This window comes from Schistocerca serialis, chromosome 5, assembly GCF_023864345.2.
Source record: "Schistocerca serialis cubense isolate TAMUIC-IGC-003099 chromosome 5, iqSchSeri2.2, whole genome shotgun sequence".
In the NCBI taxonomy this organism is placed as follows: domain Eukaryota; kingdom Metazoa; phylum Arthropoda; class Insecta; order Orthoptera; family Acrididae; genus Schistocerca; species Schistocerca serialis.
This window is the reverse complement of record NC_064642.1, coordinates 371,485,356-371,492,454: the sequence shown is the minus strand read 5'-3', so window position 1 is coordinate 371,492,454 and position 7,099 is coordinate 371,485,356. Positions and strand designations below refer to the sequence as shown.

Below are 7,099 nucleotides of genomic sequence, written 5' to 3'. Positions count from 1 at the left end.
GTCATTCATGAGTTGCTTCAGTTCAAAGTCTTGTACAATTGAAAAAATCCTACTTTTAGCTTGATGAAACAGTATTGGATGCAATGATTTTACGGCTGGTGCTATACCAGCCAAAAAAGCATCAACAGGGTTTTGTATATCTCCATGTTTTTCAGCTTTTTTTTTCTGCCAAAATGTAAGCCATGAGCTGGCTTGATGCAGATTCTTGTGGTTTAACCTCACGCTGAAATTTTCGTTTCAGTGGTGGTTTCATAAACGTGTTCTTCTTTGAAGTGACGGACGAATGAGCTGAGGGCGTCTGGGAATGCCGAGTGCGCTCTGTCAAACTCTCTGTTTCACTATCCTGGGTTTTAATGATCCATTCTTCATCTGCAATGTCTTCTTGTGTAGACACTTTTTCGTTTTCAACAATCGACTGCTCCTCTTGGGAATCTGTATTTGATTCTTGTTTATGCTCATTATTGTCTTGCGTGCAAGGAACATTCGAAACTGTTTCTCGTTCTACCATGTAAGGTAGCAGGAACGTTAAGAGATCTTCATACTTGTATTTATGTTGATGAACAGCAGCTTGTCCTGAAACAATTTTCCTTTTCTGCAAGGTCTTCCTTAGTTGGTCACGAACAGATGCCCATTTTTTTTGCATTCCTCTATTCCACCTGTAGCAAAAATATTTTAAATCGCGTATTTATATTACAATGTTTAAAATGCTGCAAATATTTTATAGATTATACAGTATTTCTCATCTTATACATTCAATTTTTTTCAGGTTCCTTGCTACAGGAGATTGCTTTAAAACTATTTCCTTCAGCTACAGGTTGGGAAAATCCACAGTTGCAGCTATCGTCCATGACACCTCTAGAACAGTTATCGATTTATTGTTAGAAGAGGTGATGCCTGTGCCGAATGAAGAAAAATGGAATGCTATAGCTGAGGAGTTTTGGACAAAATGGCAGTTTCCAAACTGCATTGGATCTTTAGATGGAAAGCACGTAACAATACAGGCTCCAAACAACTCAGGAAGTCTCTATTGGAATTACAAAAAAACATATTCCATTGTGCTTCTTGCTCTGGTTGACCCATGTTATAATATTATTGCAATAGACGTGGGAGCGTACGGAAAAAACTCTGATGGAGGTATTCTAGTAAATTCAAATCTTGGAAAGTCATTGGAAAACAATACGCTTAGCGTCCCAAAGAGTAAAACTTTACCCGGAACTGATGTTGAACTTCCAATGGTAATTGTAGGCGATGAAGCTTTCCCTCTCAAAACATACTTGATGCGACCATATCCTGGCAGGAACTTAACAAATGACAAGGCTATATTTAATTATCGTTTGAGTCGGGCAAGAAGAATATCCGAAAATGCATTCGGTATATTGCAACAGAAATTTCGAATATTTAGAAGAATCCTTCAGGGAGATCCTAATAACCTTACAATGATTGTGACGGCTGCGTGTGTACTGTACAACTTTATTCGAAAAATGGAAGGTTATAGGGTGCCCGAACAGAGGATGGATCAAACGGAAACTGCTGAGGGATCCGGAAGTTCATCAAATCTTCGAAACCTACCTCGAATTCGTGGGAGATCAACAGATGCTGCATTTGCTGTACGAGAACAACTCAAAAAATTCCTGAACTCCCCACAAGGGACTGTGGAATGGCAAGAACATGTCGCCTTGGCGATATAACGGTGACATAAACCAAACATCTGTTTGTAAAATAAAAAGTAAATAAATATCTTTCGGGTATTAAAACTTGTATAGTTTTTATCTTACCTTTGGCTTGTAGATCTGTTGGAATTGTCTTCCAAACTCTGTCTTTGTACTCGATATTCCTGTAATTTTCACTTCCCTGATCGTAAAGAACAGGAAACTTACGAACTTCCTCTATTAGTCGTTCCACATCCATGTTTTGTACACAGAACAGTTTTGCGCAGTTGCACAGCTCACAAGACAACCCCACCGTCAGGCCGTGTCCGTCACGTGAAAATTTAAACACGGCGAATCCCGCCCGGCCCGGCCCCGGCCCGTTGACGTTCCCCGTGCACGGCCCGGTCAAGTGGGGCCCGCTGCATTTGTTTTAATGTTGTATTTCGTAGTCCGGGTGACGGCCGATACTCGGACGTGTCTCGGCCCTGACACGGCCCGGACGTGTGTGTCCCGACCTTTAGACGGAGCGAGATCGTTACAGAGACGCTCAGGAAACTCCAGTGGCAGTCACTGCAAGAGAGGCGTTGTTTGTCACTGAGAAGGTTACCTGTCGGAATTCAGAGAACTTACGTCCGAAGAAGGATATAGCAACACATTACTTCCTTCCACATATATCTCGCGAAACGACCACGACGAAAACAAATTATAGAAACTGGAGTTTGTCGACAGTCGCTTTTCAAATGGTTCAAATGGCTCTGAACACTATGGGACTTAACATCTTAGGTCATCAGTCCTCTAGAACTTAGAACTAGTTAAACCTAACTAACCTAAGGACATCACACACATCCATGCCAGAGGCGGGATTCGAACCTGCGACCGTAGCGGTCGCGCGGTTCCAGACTTCGCGCCTAGAACCGCTAGACCACCGCGGCCGGCACAGTCGTTTTTCCCAAGCACCATTTGCGAATCGAATCAGAAAGGGGCAAAATTATAGAGGTACCAGAGGTGCCTTCCACCACCCACCGTAGGGTGGCTTGCGGGGTATAGGTGTAGTTGATAGTGCTGCTCGAAGTGGCAGGGACCCCACGACTGTTGTGTGAACATAGCCTCGATGGGTTCGATGTGTTCAAGAGGACGATACTCAGCGCCTTAGAAAGTATCTACTGCTCCACATGACTAGCGATCGTGCAGGACCGCATAGCCACGTGACGCATCTTATGTCAGCAAATGGGATTGTTTGCAGCAAGACGGCTGTACATACGGGCACCCTGACGACGACATCTGGAGCATCTCGGGCTGTCAGTATGGTGACGGTTGTTGCGGCTTCCCGTGACGCGGCAGTAGAGGGAGTGACGTCGGTACGCGAGACTCGAGTGCTTTTGAATAAAACTGAAACACGTCCATTGTCAACAACAGGCAACACGGGGGGAACAGATGGGCCCGTTCAAATAAACATTTCGTAGTTACATTCATCGATAACAGATTTGGATGCGAGTGCTCAGTGTGTGATAGACTGAGGTTTAAATTTTAGAATCACTTCCAGTCTAACAAACAAATGGACATAATTTAATAAAATCAATGAATTGTAAAGTTATTTTAATTCATAGCACCCCGACAGACACTGTCACACCCAAAACCTTTGCACTCGTGTGGACGACGTAGCCTACGAAGGTAACTTGTACGACGGGTTGAAACAATGTTCCTGAGGTAGCTCTCTACCATTTGCGGAGTGTTCAGGATAAAGGCGCCTGAAATAACATTGCAAGGAATTTTGTCATTTACATAAAACAAATATAACACGCGAAAAGCAGCAACCCGCTACCGCTCTGAAGAAAGCTGCTTCCATTTCTGAAATTAATATTTTTGTAAACGTTTAAACCACACTTTTTCATTCTGCGCGCTTTAAACGCTCTGCTATGTACCACAGCGACTCATTCTGAAAACTGTAATCTATTATATTCCACATTTTCATATCGCAGCTTCATGATGAACACATTATCATTTCAGTAGTCGTCATACGTTTGATGATGATTAAAAATTAACACTAAGTTCTAAGATTGTGCTGCATTAAATGTTCATTGAACGCTTTACGTTTGGTAAAACACTGGATGTGAAACGCACATCTAGAATTTAAATTTAAACCTGTATCTCCCTCCAATCATTAGTTAAAAGGATTTAACTGATGATGTACCTCATTCCTCGTAAGATTTGTCATGTTGAATTTACCGGCTGCTTGTCTCGAATCTCTTTCGTATTTGCTTTATAAAATTACAGACAGGTACACTGAAAGTTAGATTTGGATCTACTTTCACTTTTTAGAAGTAAAATTGTCTTAGTGTTGTTGGCTTGTTCATGTATGTGCCAAACGTACCATTGTCTTTAGTGCGATATTTTATCGACAGAAATAGTACATCTTAGATTAACTGGAGATAAAATTCACCTTGTGCGGGACAGTTTCTTTATTTTTCGTTTATCGAAACTTGTTTCAACAATTTATGTGTTGTATTATCAGTTACTTCGTGCTAGGAGTTTTGTATGTACAATACAATATACAGGCTGTTATGGTTGCTGATGCCAGTCTTGACTTTTATTGTTTTTGGACGCGTTAAAATAGTTTCTTCATTATCGTTGGTTTTAACCGATAAGCACGCATAGTGTTGTCATGAAACAGTTCCTACCACCAGTGTACTAGTTGTTGTAGCATGTTTTTTTGTAATAAATAAAACGCTTGTGTAGCGATTAAAAATGGTGGTAGTGAAGAAAATGAGTGTTTTAATAAGTCCAGTAATAACGCGATTACAGTATATGAAAAATAACAGGTAGTGTAATGAATGGCACAAGTAAAAACACCAGCACAAAGTAACTGACCGCGATTGTGAAACAGATAATGAACGAAAACCCACGGAAAACAGTTCAGGAACATTGTTAGGTAAGTCAAAAATACACAAACTGTCTTTTGCATGAGACATATATTTTTTCCGATTTACCTATGGAATTACGGCAAGTAAGAAAAGCTACAACATTCTTATCCTAGCTAAGTTCGTGTTAAATGTTCAGCAGTTTTCTTAAGATTGTTGTTGTAAGAATTCTGTTGGTCCGCCGTGAGACTTTATTGCAATTGACTCCTATACAAGGCACCCTGACCAGCGGCTGCAGGCGGTGTGGAAGGAGAAGTTAGACGAGTAAACGGCAATAATTGTTGTATGCAAATCAGCTAAGCACACCGAAAAAAAGTTAGTCTCCTTCAGGAGACATGACGGTTCGGTAGGAGAGCATCCAAAAGTTTCTTTAGGTAGGTCTACGTCGTACATAGCTGAAGCTACTCACTGATGATACCAGTCCGTACTATTACCAAATTGCGCCGGGGTTGTTGATTGGTACGTTTCATCCTCTGTTCAAATTAGTTCCAGACATTTTCTATGGGATTAGATCGAGTGATTTAACTTGCTAGGCCATGAGTGACAGGTTGTCCGAGAGTACATCAAAGAAGGAACTAAGACGTGCAGCCCTTTAAACACGGGTGTCATCATTTTTCTTAGTTAGTGACATGTTAGATAGATACATATCTTTGCTGAAGTGATGTGGAACGAATAAGTTTACAGGATACGTATACATGATTAGTTTCAGTGGATGCTCACTTGCTGGTCATTTACAGCTATTAAATAACACACTGTCCAAATTTAACATTTATTAACGTATTATTTTTCAGGAGAAGTTCCAAAATTTCCCGCTGTGGAACTACCTTTCTGATATTTTCCCCTCTCAATCCGTAAAATGTTCTCTCCTGCCAACAGTGTTTGAATTATTCAGCAAAATTTTTTCGTTCTGTTTGTTAAGTGATTCAAATCACTTGTTTGTCCCGCCATCAATTTCATAAAACTTAAGTTTTTCTGAGGTTGTAACACGATCTACACAATCAAACGCATTGGAAAGATTGTAAAAAAAACCAACTAATGGTATTTTCTATTTAAGGCATGTTATATTTGGTGAGTGAATGTATATACAACATTGTCAGTCAATCAATCCTCCTGGAATCCAAACTGTGAAGTGCTAAGTAAATTATGTTATCTTAAATGTGAGATGCGAAAGAGAGGCAGCCAACGGCCTTGCCGCAGTGGTAACACCGGTTCACGTCAGATCACCGAAGTTAAGCGCTGTCGGGATGGGCTAGCAATTGGATGGGTGATCAGCCGGTCTGCCAAGCGCTGTTGGCAAGCGGGGTGCGCTCAGCCCTTGTGAGGCAAACTGAGGACCTACTTGATTGAGAAGTAGCAGCTCCGGTCTCGGAAACTGAGATACGGCCGGGAGAGTGGTGTGCTGACCCAATGCCCCTCCATATCCGCATCCAGTGAAGCCTGTGGCCTGATGAAACAGCGGCCGGTCGAGACCGTTGAGCCTTCCCAAGCCTTTTCCGACGAAGTTAGAAAAGAGGGAAACTTGGCCACCGACTTGTTGAAATAAACATCTTGGTTCTTGTTCATGGTAACCTGAATGAATAGGCTCACGTCATGGTACGAAAAACTCTTCCAGAACAGCGTAGGCCTGCCTCTACTCAGAACTACGCCCTCTATACACTGTAGATTAAACGCCTCACTGGGCCGTTCGTACACTCGACGCCTTGAAAACATGCATTTCTCCAGCCGGCTACTGTCCAGTTTTTGTGTTATTTGGTCCGTTTACGACGTAGAGCTTTATGTGCCACTCTGAGATAAGGACTTTTGTGGTGTACCACAGTCCACTGTCCATTGCAGCCAGTTCTGTTCGCAATAGTCGCTCGGAAATTGGCGAAGATTCACCTGCATTCACTGGTAGTAGCCATTCCTGTTGGGTTAGAAACAAACTGTCATCAACACAACTTGACAGTCGTCTCCAGTTTCCTTTAGTTAGGATCTCTTTACGATCACTGTTCTTACGTTCTCTTTCGTCCTAGCGAGTGACACACCACTCCTTGTAGGCAAGATGGACTGTCAGCGTTGATACACCTGCAATGGCGCGAATTCATTCACGGTGTGGTTACTGGCACGTCCAAGCGCGATTGTTCATTTCTGCTAGTTTGTGATGTCTCCAAAAAAAAAAAAAAAAAAAAAAAAAAAAAAATGCCTCTGAGCACTATGGGACTTAACATTTGAGGTTATCAGTCCCCTAGAACTTAGAACTACTTAAACCTAACTAACCTAAGGACATCGCGTAGAACCGCTCGTCCACCCCGGCCGGTCGCAATAGGAGGACCACATCCTAACCACGAAAAACTACCCTATACCGCAACTCCATTTCCTCTGTACTAAACCGTTGGCACTACACTTGATGGCAGGTAACAGTTTCTAGGCATTCGCCAAACCGAAACTCTTACATCGGAATGCCACAGAGAATAGCGTGATTCATCACTCCTAATCGCTCTTTTGCAGTCATCCATTATCGAGTGACGTAGCCTCCTACACCACCTCAAGCGT

General features: G+C 42.2%; 1 pseudogene; it reads left to right on the top strand.

Moving 5' to 3' along the window:
• Positions 1-5,745: 5,745 nt before the first annotated feature.
• LOC126482805 (5S ribosomal RNA) lies at positions 5,746-5,863 on the top strand (annotated as a pseudogene).
• The last annotated feature ends 1,236 nt before the right edge of the window (positions 5,864-7,099 follow it).